This window comes from Oncorhynchus tshawytscha, unplaced genomic scaffold, assembly GCF_018296145.1.
Source record: "Oncorhynchus tshawytscha isolate Ot180627B unplaced genomic scaffold, Otsh_v2.0 Un_contig_16624_pilon_pilon, whole genome shotgun sequence".
Classification (NCBI taxonomy): domain Eukaryota; kingdom Metazoa; phylum Chordata; class Actinopteri; order Salmoniformes; family Salmonidae; genus Oncorhynchus; species Oncorhynchus tshawytscha.
In genome coordinates, this window is record NW_024608949.1 from 62501 (window position 1) to 76613 (window position 14113).

The 14113-nt window shown below is 39.7% G+C and overlaps 2 long non-coding RNA genes across 2 annotated transcripts in view; both read left to right on the plus strand.

The window, feature by feature from the left end:
- The window catches only part of LOC121844021, a 4155-nt gene extending 2755 nt beyond the window's left edge, over positions 1 to 1400 (plus strand). Inside the window, exons 2-3 of the long non-coding RNA XR_006081824.1 lie at positions 1 to 11; positions 1196 to 1400. The exon at positions 1 to 11 is cut by the window's left edge and continues 43 nt beyond it. This is a non-coding gene — a long non-coding RNA (uncharacterized LOC121844021). The remainder of the gene's footprint in view (positions 12 to 1195) is intronic.
- Positions 1401 to 4201: 2801 nt separating this feature from the next.
- Positions 4202 to 7770, plus strand: LOC121844022. Its single transcript, XR_006081825.1, has 3 exons — positions 4202 to 4232; positions 5816 to 5918; positions 7651 to 7770. It is a non-coding gene; the product is annotated as an uncharacterized LOC121844022 (long non-coding RNA).
- The last annotated feature ends 6343 nt before the right edge of the window (positions 7771 to 14113 follow it).

The window sequence follows — 14113 nt, forward strand, 5'->3', positions numbered from 1 at the left end:
AACACAGAACTGTGAGTCACTGCTCTACCTGTTACTCTGTTACTCTGTATCTACCTGTTACTCTGTATCTACCTGTTACTCTGTATCTACCTGTTACTCTATATCTACCTGTTTGTGTGTTAGTAGAGAGTAACAGGTAGATACAGAGTAACAGAGTAACAGAGTAACAGGTAGATAGAGAGTAACAGGTAGATACAGAGTAACAGTGTAACAGAGTAACAGGTAGATACAGAGTAACAGGTAGATACAGAGTAACAGGTAGATACAGGTAACAGGTAGATAACTGAGTAACCTGTTATACAGGTAACAGAGTATCTACCTGTTACTCTGTATCTACCTGTTACTCTCTAACAGTGTAACAGAGTAACAGGTAGATACAGAGTAACAGTGTAACAGAGTAACAGGTAGATACAGAGTAACAGGTAGATACAGAGTAACAGGTAGATACAGAGTAACAGAGTAACAGGTAGATACAGAGTAACAGGTAGATAGAGAGTATCTACCTGTTACTCTGTTACTCTGTTATTCTGTTACTCTGTATCTACCTGTTACTCTGTTACTCTGTTACTCTGTATCTACCTGTTACTCTGTATCTACCTGTTACTCTCTATCTACCTGTTACTCTGTATCTACCTGTTACTCTGTTACTCTGTATCTACCTGTTACTCTGTATCTACCTGTTACTCTGTATCTACCTGTTACTCTGTATCTACCTGTTACTCTGTATCTACCTGTTACTCTGTATCTACCTGTTACTCTGTTACACTGTTACTCTGTATCTACCTGTTACTCTGTATCTACCTGTTACTCTGTTACTCTGTATCTACCTGTTACTCTGTTACTCTGTATCTACCTGTTACTCTGTATCTACCTGTTACTCTGTATCTACCTGTTACTCTGTTACACTGTTACTCTGTATCTACCTGTATCTACCTGTTACCTATATCTACCTGTTACTCTGTTATTCTGTTACTCTGTATCTACCTGTTACTCTGTTATCTACCCCTATATCTATCTGTTACTCTGTATCTACCTGTTACTCTGTATCTACCTGTTACTCTGTATCTACCTGTTACTCTGTATCTACCTGTTTGTGTGTTAGTATATATTTACTTGTGTAATGCTTGTCTGTGTGTGTGTTTAAAGTTTGTCCGTGTGCCTAACGTGTGTGTGTGTGTGTGTGTGTCTACTCTAGTCTCCAGGCGGTGCGGGATCTGATCCCTCTCTTCCTGATGAAGGCCGGGGACTTTAGCTCCGCCCTCTCCTCCTTCTTCTATCCGCCCCCTGGGGTCTGCTGCCCCGTCTGCCGCCTAACGCCACGCCTCTTCACCCTCTACCTACGCATCATCACCACGGCAACCGCGCCCAGCGCCACCGCTGCCATTGCAACGCAGCCCCTCTCCCCGACACTCCCTGGGAGGAGGTCAAAGGTTAGATATATATACACACATCTAGCTATCTCCTGTCTGATATACACACACACATCTAGCTATCTCCTGTCTGATATACACACACTTGTCCTGTCTTCCTCCATCTCTGTCCTCTCTCTTGTCCTGTCCTCCTCCCTCTTTCTGTTCCTGTCCTCCTCCCTCTCTCCTCTCTCTTGTCCTGTCCTCCCTCTCTCTTGTCCTCCTCCCTCTCCTCCTCTCTTGTCTTGTCCTCCTCCCTCTCTCTTTTCTCTGTTCCTGTCCTCCTCCATCTCTCCTCTCTCTGTTCCTGTCCTCCTCCCTCCCTCCTCTCTCTTGTCTTGTCTCTCCCTCTCTCCTCTCTCTGGTCTTGTCCTCCTCCCTCTATCCTCTCTCTGTTCCTGTCCTCCTCCATCTCTCCTCTCTCTGTTCCTGTCCTCCTCCCTCCCTCCTCTCTCTTGTCTTGTCCTCCTCCCTCTCTCCTCTCTCTTGTCCTGTCCTGTCCTCCTCCATCTCTCCTCTCTCTCCTCTCTCTCTCTTCTTCTTCTAGGTGCTGTGGTTCCCAGGCAGGTCGAGGTGGTGAAGTTTGGCCTGAGGGTTCTGAAGAGCAACATGGCTGTCTACAAGGACGTGAGTCTCACAACCTTGAGTCTAGAACTCTGAGACTTCAGAGCGCTGAAACTCAGACCGCTGAATCTCAGACCGCTGAAACTCAGAAATGGGCAGTCATTCAACCTGTGTGGACATAATGTGTGTATCTGTGTTTCAGTCTCAGAGTTGGGCATACTTTCTCCACGTGCTCAATTCTCCTGCTGGTCCTCCTGACACTGCCTTTCTGACGGTACACACACACACACACACACACACACACACACACACACACACGCTTGTCTTTCTCTGGGCTGTTGTTGTTGTTGTTGTTGTTTCAGCATTGTGTGTTTTGTAGGAGGCGAGAAACGTTACCATGGAGATCCTGCTGAACCAGGGATCTCTGGGACACCTCATCCAGATCCCACGGACCTTCCTGATGGTGTGCACACCACACACACACACACACACACACACACACACACACACACACACACACACACATTGCACACACACAGACACACACTCACACACACACACACACACACATTATACACACACACACACACTGCACACATTTACACACACACAGATGTTTAGATGGGGGAGAGACACTGTGGATTTAGATGTTTAGATGGGGGAGACACTGTGGATTTAGATGTTTAAATGGGGGGAGACACTGTGGATTTAGATGTTTAGATGGGGGGAGACACTGGATTTAGATGTTTAGATGGGGGGGAGACACTGTGGATTTAGATGTTTAGATGGGGGAGAGACACTGTGGATTTAGATGTTTAGATGGGGGGAGACACTGTGAATTTAGATGTTCAGATGGGGGTGGGAGACACTGTGGATTTAGATGTTTAGATGGGGGAGGAGACACTGGATTTAGATGTTTAGATGGGGGAGACACTGGATTTAGATGTTTAGATGGGGGAGAGACACTGTGGATTTAGATGTTTAGATGGGGGAGAGACACTGTGGATTTAGATGTTTAGATGGGGGGGGACACTGTGAATTTAGATGTTTAGATGGGGGGGGAGACACTGTGGATTTAGATGTTTAGATGGGGGAGGAGACACTGGATTTAGATGTTTAGATGGGGGGGAGACACTGGATTTAGATGTTTAGATGGGGGGGAGACACTGTGGATTTAGATGTGATTGAGAACCATGGGGGCAACCATAGACTTTTAGACAACTCTACTATACCACAATCCCGAGACAAAACACACCACATAAAATAACCCATGTCACCCTGGCCTGACCAAAATAATAAAGATGCACAAAATACTAAGACCAGGATTTAGATTATAAAGGCTGTCATGGTAACAAGCGATTTCTATTATAAAGGCTGTCATGGTAACAACGTTCTATTATAAAGGCTTTCATGGTGAGACACTGTCTATTATAAATGCTGTCATGGTGAGACACTGTTCTATTATAAAGGCTGTCATGGTAACAACGTTCTATTATAAAGGCTGTCATGGTAGAAGCGTTCTATTATAAAGGCTGTCATGGTAAGATGTTCTATTATAAAGGCTGTCATGGTGACAAGCGTTCTATTATAAAGGCTGTCATGGTGGGTTCTATTATAAAGGCTGTCATGGTAACCATTCTATTATAAAGGCTGTCATGGTGACAAGCGTTCTATTATAAAGGCTGTCATGGTAACAAGCGTTCTATTATAAAGGCTGTCATGGTGACAAGCGTTCTATTATAAAGGCTGTCATGGTAACAAGCGTTCTATTATAAAGGCTGTCATGGTAACAAGCGTTCTATTATAAAGGCTGTCATGGTAACAAGCGTTCTATTATAAAGGCTGTCATGGTAACAAGCGTTCTATTATAAAGGCTGTCATGGTGACAAGCGCTCTCATTTGAAGTAAAGTCTAGATATTAGAATGCTTTCTGTACATTTTTTTTAGCTGTGAGTTAGTTTCACCTGATCCACTTTATTTAACACACAGAGACTCAACGTGTAGGTCATAGGTCAAACCTGCATTTCCCCCTAGCAGGGATTTATTGCATGTTTCAGTGCAACAACTAAAAGGTGTCACCAGTTTGCATCCCTGAGTATAATTCATGTGTATTTATTTAATTGATTGCTGTTGGTAACTTGTGTGTGTTTATATAGGTGTATCCAGACCAGGCCCTGTTGCTGTTGGTAACTCAGGGTCTGGCGCTACGGATCCTCCACGAACCTTGACCCCGCTCTACCCGTCCTCAACTATTACAAGGTACACCTCTCCTCTGTCCTCCTCTCTCTCCTCTGTCCTCCTCTCTCTCCTCTGTCCTCCGCTCTCTCCTCTGTCCTCCGCTCTCTCCTCTGTCCTCCCTCTCTCCTCTGTCCTCCGCTCTCTCCTCTGTCCTCCGCTCTCTCCTCTGTCCTCCTCTCTCTCCTCTGTCCTCCGCTCTCTCCTCTGTCCTACGCTCTCTCCTCTGTCCTCCTCTCTCTCCTCTGTCCTCCGCTCTCTCCTCTGTCCTACGCTCTCTCCTCTGTCCTCCGCTCTCTCCTCTGTCCTCCTCTCTCTCCTCTGTCCTCCTCTCTCTCCTCTGTCCTCCTCTCTCTCCTCTGTCCTCATCATCTCTCCTCTGTCCCCCTCTCTCCTCTGTCCTCCCTCTCTCTCCTCCGCTCTCTCCTCTGTCCTCCGCTCTCTCCTCTGTCCTCCTCTCTCTCCTCTTTCCTCCGCTCTCTCCTCTGTCCTCCGCTCTCTCCTCTGTCCTCCTCTCTCTCCTCTGTCCTCCGCTCTCTCCTCTGTCCTCCCTCTCTCTCCTCTTTCCTCCGCTCTCTCCTCTTCCTCCGCTCTCTCCTCTGTCCTCCTCTCTCTCCTCTGTCCTCCGCTCTCTCCTCTGTCTCTCTCTCTCTTTCCCCCTCTCTCTCCTCTTTCCCCCTCTCTCTCCTCTGTCCTCCTCTCTCTCCTCTTTCCCCCCCTCTCTCTCCTCTGTCCTCCACTCTCTCCTCTGTCCTCCACTCTCTCCTCTGTCCTCCACTCTCTCCTCTGTCCTCCACTCTCTCCTCTGTCCTCCACTCTCTCCTCTGACCTCCGCTCTACCTGTCCTCAACTATACAAGGTACAAGGTATTTATTTGTGTGTAGTTCCCGTAATATTATATACTAGATTAACTTGTTTATTTATTCCTGTGTAGTTCCGGTAATACTATATACTAGATTAACTTGTTTATTTATTCCTGTGTATGTCCGGTAATACTATATACTAGATTAACTTGTTTATTTATTCCTGTGTAGTTCCGGTAATACTATATAGTAGATTAACTTGTTTATTTATTCCTGTGTATGTCCGGTAATACTATATACTAGATTAACTTGTTTATTTATTCCTGTGTAGTTCCGGTAATACTATATACTAGATTAACTTGTTTATTTATTCCTGTGTAGTTCCGGTAATACTATATACTAGATTGACTACTTTATTTATTTGTGTTTAGTTCCGGTAATACTATATACTAGATTGACTAGTTTATTTAGTTGTGTGTAGTTCCGGTAATACTATATTCTAGATTAACTTGTTTATTTATTTGTGTGTAGTTCCGGTAATACTATATACTAGATTGACTAGTTTATTTATTTGTGTGCAGGATAATGTTTAGATTGATTTGTGTGTGTGTTGGGCTTTACTGTTGTTGTAGGGACCAGAAGTCCTCACAAGGACCATTTGGACAAGTGGGGACAATTCGTCGGTCCCCCCATAGGGTAAAGGTTAGGAAGGGGAAAGGGGTAGGAAGAATAGGATTTTAAATGGGAATCAATTTGTTTGGTCCCCACAAGAATAGTAAGACCAACGTGTCTCTGTGTGTGCAGGGTCATGTGTGGGCCTTGAGGTGGCTTGTTGGGTTCCTGTCTTCGTCTCCTGGAAGACTGGAGTCCTTCCTCAGAGGGGTAGCAGTGGAGCTGCACAGCACTGGTACACACACACACACACACCTTCCTCAGAGGGGTAGCAGTGGAGCTGCACAACACTGGTACACACACACACACACACACACCTTCCTCAGAGGGGTAGCACAAGGAGCTGCACAGCACTGGTACACACACACACACACACACACACACACACACACACACACACACACACACACACACACACACACACACCTTCCTCAGAGGGGTAGCAGTGGAGCTGCACAACACTGGTACACACACACACACACACACACACACACACACACACACACACACACACACACACACACACACACACCTTCCTCAGAGGGGTAGCAGTGGAGCTGCACAACACTGGTACACACACACACACACACACACACACCTTCCTCAGAGGGGTAGCAGTGGAGCTGCACAGCACTGGTACACACACACACACACACACACACACACACACACACACACACACACACACACACACACACACACACCTTCCTCAGAAGGGTAGCAGTGGAGCTGCACAGCACTGGTACACACACACACACACACACACACCTTCCTCAGAGGGGTAGCAGTGGAGCTGCACAGCACTGGTACACACACACACACACACACACACACACACACACACACACACCTTCCTCAGAGGGGTAGCAGTGGAGCTGCACAGCACTGGTACACACACACACACACACACACACACACACACACACCTTCCTCAGAGGGGTAGCAGTGGAGCTGCACAGCACTGGTACACACACACACACACACACACACACCTTCCTCAGAGGGGTAGCAGTGGAGCTGCACAACACTGGTACACACACACACACACACACACCTTCCTCAGAGGGGTAGCAGTGGAGCTGCACAGCACTGGTATACACACACACACACCTTCCTCAGAGGGGTAGCAGTGGAGCTGCACAACACTGGTACACACACACACACACACACACACACACACACACACACACACACACACCTTCCTCAGAGGGGTAGCAGTGGAGCTGCACAACACTGGTACACACACACACACACACACACACACACACACACACACACACACACACACACACCTTCCTCAGAGGGGTAGCAGTGGAGCTGCACAGCACTGGTACACACACACACACACACACACACACACACACACACACACACACACACACACACACCTTCCTCAGAAGGGTAGCAGTGGAGCTGCACAGCACTGGTACACACACACACACACACACACACACACACCTTCCTCAGAGGGGTAGCAGTGGAGCTGCACAGCACTGGTACACACACACACACACACACACACACACCTTCCTCAGAGGGGTAGCAGTGGAGCTGCACAGCACTGGTACACACACACACACACACACACCTTCCTCAGAGGGGTAGCAGTGGAGCTGCACAGCACTGGTACACACACACACACACACACACACACACACACACACACACACACACCTTCCTCAGAGGGGTAGCAGTGGAGCTGCACAGCACTGGTACACACACACACACACACACACACACACACACACACACCTTCCTCAGAGGGGTAGCAGTGGAGCTGCACAGCACTGGTACACACACACACACACACACACCTTCCTCAGAGGGGTAGCAGTGGAGCTGCACAGCACTGGTACACACACACACACACACACACACACACACACACACACACACACATGTACACACACTCACACTGAATGAACATGTTTTGTCTGTCTCTCGCTGAATGTTTTCTTTCTCTGCAGATGGATCCCAGCTGTCGTCCTCCTTCCCTTCTTCCTCCCTGAAAGACCAGTGAGTTCTGTCATTCTGAACTGAACATATCAGTAAACTGACTCTAAACATATCAGTATGTAACATATCAGTATGTAACATATCAGTATGTAACATATCAGTATGTAATATATCAGGGGGTAACATATCAGTATGTAACATATCAGTATGTAATATATCAGTATGTAATATATCAGGGGGTAACATATCAGTATGTAACATATCAGTATGTAACATATCGGTATGTAACATATCAGTATGTAACATATCGGTATGTAACATATCAGTATGTAACATATCAGTATGTAACATATCAGTATGTAACATATCAGTATGTAACATATCAGAATGTAACATGTATGTAACATATCAGTATGTGACATATCAGTATGTAACATATCAGTATGTAACATATCAGTATGTAACATATCAGTATGTAACATATCAGCGGGTAACATATCAGGGGGTAACATATCAGTATGTAACATATCAGTATGTAACATATCAGTATGTAATATATCAGTATGTAATATATCAGTATGTAATATATCAGTATGTAACATATCAGTATGTAATATATCAGTATGTAACATATCAGTATGTAATATATCAGTATGTAACATGTATGTAACATATCAGTATGTAATATATCAGGGGGTAACATATCAGTATGTAATATATCAGTATGTAACATATCAGTATGTAACATATCAGTGTGTAATATATCAGTATGTAATATATCAGTATGTAACATATCAGTATGTAACATGTATGTAACATATCAGTATGTAACATATCAGTATGTAATATATCAGTATGTAAACATATCAGTATGTAATATATCAGTATGTAACATATCAGTATGTAATATATCAGGGGGTAATATATCAGTATGTAACATATCAGTATGTAACATATCAGTATGTAACATATCAGTATGTAACATATCAGTATGTAATATATCAGGGGGTAACATATCAGTATGTATCAGTATGTAATATATCAGTATGTAACATATCAGTATGTAACATATCAGTATGTAATATATCAGGGGTAATATATCAGTATGTAACATATCAGTATGTAACATATCAGTATGTAACATGTATGTAACATATCAGGGGTAACATATCAGTATGTAATATATCAGTATGTAACATGTATGTAACATATCAGGGGGTAACATATCAGTATGTAATATATCAGGGGTAACATATCAGTATGTAATATATCAGTACGTAACATATCAGGCGGTAACATATCAGTATGTAACATATCAGTATGTAACATGTATGTAACATATCAGTATGTAACATATCAGTATGTAACATATCAGGGGGTAACATATCAGGGGTAACATATCAGTATGTAATATATCAGTATGTAACATATCAGGGGGTAACATATCAGGGGGTAACATATCAGTATGTAATATATCAGTATGTAAACATATCAGTATGTAATATATCAGTATGTAACATGTATGTAACATATCAGTATGTAACATATCAGTATGTAACATATCAGTATGTAATATATCAGGGGGTAACATATCAGTATGTAACATATCGGTATGTAACATATCAGTATGTAACATATCAGTATGTAATATATCAGTATGTAATATATCATGTAACATATCAGGGGGTAACATATCAGTATGTAATATATCAGGTGGTAATATAACAGTATATAAAACATATCAGTATGTAATATATCAGTATGTAATATATCAGTGTAACATATCAGGGGGTAACATATCAGTATGTAATATATCAGGGTAACATATCAGTATGTAAACATATCAGGGGTAACATATCAGGGGGTAAATATCAGTATGTAATATATCAGTACGTAACATATCAGGTGGTAACATATCAGTATGTAACATATCAGTATGTAACATATCAAGGGGTAAATATATCAGTATGTAATATATCAGTATGTAACATATCAGTATGTAACATATCAAGGGGTAACATATCAGTATGTAATATATCAGTATGTAACATATCAGTGTGTAACATATCAGTATGTAACATATCAGTATGTAACATATCAGTATGTAACATATCAGTATGTAACATATCAGGGGTAAATATATCAGTATGTAACATATCAGGGGCAACATATCAGTATGTAACATATCAGGGGGTAACATATCAGTATGTAACATATCTGGGGGTAACATATCAGTATGTAACATATCAGTATGTAACATATCAGGGGGTAACATATCAGTATGTAACATATCTGGGGTAACATATCAGTATGTAAATATATCAGGGGGTAACATATCAGTATGTAATATATCAGTATGTAACATATCAGGGGGTAACATATCAGTATGTAACATATCAGTATGTAACATATCAGGGGTAAAATATCAGTATGCAACATAGGGGGTAACATATCAGTATGTAAACATATCAGTATGTAATATATCAGGGGGTAACATATCAGTATGTAACATGTATGTAACATATCAGGGGGTAACATATCAGTATGTAACATATCAGTATGTAATATATCAGTATGTAACATATCAGCGGGTAACATATCAGTATGTAACATATCAGTATGTAATATATCAGTATGTAACATATCAGGGGGTAACATATCAGTATGTAACATATCAGGGGTAACATATCAGTATGTAACATATCAGTATGTAATATATCAGTGGGTAACATATCAAGGTAACATATCAGTATGTAACATATCAGTATGTAATATATCAGTATGTAATATATCAGTATGTAACATATCAGCGGGTAACATATCAGTATGTAACATATCAGTATGCAACATATCAGTATGTAACATATCAGCGGGTAACATATCAGTATGTAACATATCAGGGGTAACATATCAGTATGTAACATATCAGTATGTAACATATCAGTATGTAATATATCAGTATGTAACATATCAGTATGTAACATATCAGTATGTAATATATCAGTATGTAACATATCAGGGGTAACATATCAGTATGTAACATATCAGGGGTAACATATCAGTATGTAACATATCAGTATGTAACATATCAGGGGCAACATATCAGCATGTAACATATCAGTATGTAATATATCAGTGGGTAACATATCAGCGGGTAACATATCAGCATGTAACATATCAGTATGTAATATATCAGTATGTAACATATCAGCATGTAACATATCAGCGGGTAACATATCAGTATGTAACATATCAGTATGTAACATATCAGTGTAACATATCAGTATGTAAACATATCAGTATGTAACATATCAGGGTAACATATCAGTATGTAACATATCAGGGGTAAACATATCAGGGGTAACATATCAGTATGTAATATATCAGTACGTAACATATCAGGGGTAACATATCAGGGGGTAACATATCAGTATGTAACATATCAGTATGTAACATATCAGTATGTAATATATCAGCATGTAACATGTATGTAACATATCAGTATGTAACATATCAGTATGTAACATATCAGTATGTAATATATCAGGGGTAACATATCAGTATGTAACATATCGGTATGTAACATATCAGTATGTAACATATCAGTATGTAATATATCAGTATGTAATATATCAGTGTAACATATCAGGGGGTAAACATATCAGTATGTAATATATCAGGGGTAATATAACAGTATGTAACATATCAGTATGTAATATATCAGTGTAACATATCAGGGGTAACATATCAGTATGTAATATATCAGGGGTAACATATCAGTATGTAAACATATCAGGGGTAACATATCAGGGGTAACATATCAGTATGTAATATATCAGTACGTAACATATCAGGTGGTAACATATCAGTATGTAACATATCAGTATGTAACATATCAAGGGGTAACATATCAGTATGTAACATATCTGTATGTAACATATCAGTATGCAACATATCAAGGGTAACATATCAGTATGTAATATATCAGTATGTAACATATCAGTATGTAACATATCAGTATGCAACATATCAGTATGTAATATATCAGTATGTAACATATCAGTATGTAAACATATCAGCATGTAACATATCAGTATGTAACATATCAGGGGCAACATATCAGTATGCAACATATCAGGGGGGTAACATATCAGTATGTAACATATCTGGGGGTAACATATCAGTATGTAACATATCAGTATGTAACATATCAGGGGGTAAACATATCAGTATGTAACATATCTGGGGGCAACATATCAGTATGTAACATATCAGGGGGTAACATATCAGTATGTAATATATCAGGGGTAGCATATCAGTATGTAACATATCAGTATGTAACATATCTGTATGTAACATATCAGGGGTAACATATCAGGGGGTAGCATATCAGTATGTAACATATCAGTATGTAACATGTATGTAACATATCAGTATGTGACATATCAGTATGTAACATATCAGTATGTAACATATCAGTATGTAACATATCAGTATGTAACATATCAGCGGGTAACATATCAGGGGGTAACATATCAGTATGTAATATATCAGGGGGTAACATATCAGTATGTAATATATCAGTATGTAATATATCAGTATGTAACATATCAGCGGGTAACATATCAGTATGTAACATATCAGTATGTAACATATCAGTATGTAACATATCAGTATGTAACATATCAGCGGGTAACATATCAGTATGTAACATATCAGGGGTAACATATCAGTATGTAATATATCAGTATGTAACATATCAGTATGCAACAATCATATGTAACATATCAGTATGTAACATATCAGTATGTAACATATCAGGGGTAACATATCAGGGGGTAACATATCAGTATGTAACATATCAGGGGTAACATATCAGTATGTAACATATCTGGGGTAACATATCAGTATGTAACATATCAGTATGTAACATATCAGGGGGTAACATATCAGTATGTAACATATCAGGGGGTAATATATCAGTATGTAACATATCAGGGGGTAACATATCAGTATGTAATATATCATATGTAACATATCAGGGGGTAACATATCAGTATGTAACATATCAGTATGTAACATATCAGGGGGTAACATATCAGTATGTAACATATCTGGGGTAACATATCAGTATGTAACATATCAGTATGTAATATATCAGGGGGTAACATATCAGTATGTAACATGTATGTAACATATCAGGGGTAACATATCAGTATGTAACATATCAGTATGTAATATATCAGTATGTAACATATCAGCGGGTAACATATCAGTATGTAACATATCAGTATGTAATATATCAGTATGTAACATATCAGCGGGTAACATATCAGTATGTAACATATCAGGGGTAACATATCAGTATGTAACATATCAGTATGTAATATATCAGTGGGTAACATATCAGCGGGTAACATATCAGTATGTAACATATCAGTATGTAATATATCAGTATGTAATATATCAGTATGTAACATATCAGCGGGTAACATATCAGTATGTAACATATCAGTATGTAACATATCAGTATGTAACATATCAGTATGTAAATATATCAGCGGGTAATATATCAGTATGTAACATATCAGGGGTAACATATCAGTATGTAACATATCAGTATGTAACATATCAGTATGTAATATATCAGTATGTAACATATCAGTATGTAACATATCAGTATGTAATATATCAGTATGTAACATATCAGCGGGTAAACATATCAGTATGTAACATATCAGGGGTAACATATCAGTATGTAACATATCAGCATGTAACATATCAGGGGGTAAACATATCAGTATGTAACATATCAGTATGTAATATATCAGTGGGTAACATATCAGGGGGTAACATATCAGTATGTAACATATCAGTATGTAACATATCAGTATGTAATATATCAGTATGTAACATATCAGGGGGTAACATATCAATATGTAACATATCAGTATGTAACATATCAGTATGTAACATATCGGTATGTAACATATCAGTATGTAACATATCAGTATGTAACATATCAGTATGTAACATATCAGTATGTAACATATCAGGGGGTAACATATCAGTATGTAACATATCAGTATGTAATATATCAGTACGTAACATATCAGGGGTAACATATCAGGGGTAACATATCAGTATGTAACATATCAGTATGTAACATATCAGTATGTAACATGTATGTAACATGTATGTAACATATCAGTATGTAACATATCAGTATGTAATATATCAGGGGGTAACATATCAGTATGTAACATATCGGTATGTAACATATCAGTATGTAACATATCAGTATGTAATATATCAGTATGTAATATATCAGTGTAACATATCAGGGGGCAAACATATCAGTATGTAATATATCAGGGGTAATATAACAGTATGTAACATATCAGTATGTAATATATCAGTATGTAATATATCAGTGTAACATATCAGGGGTAACATATCAGTATGTAATATATC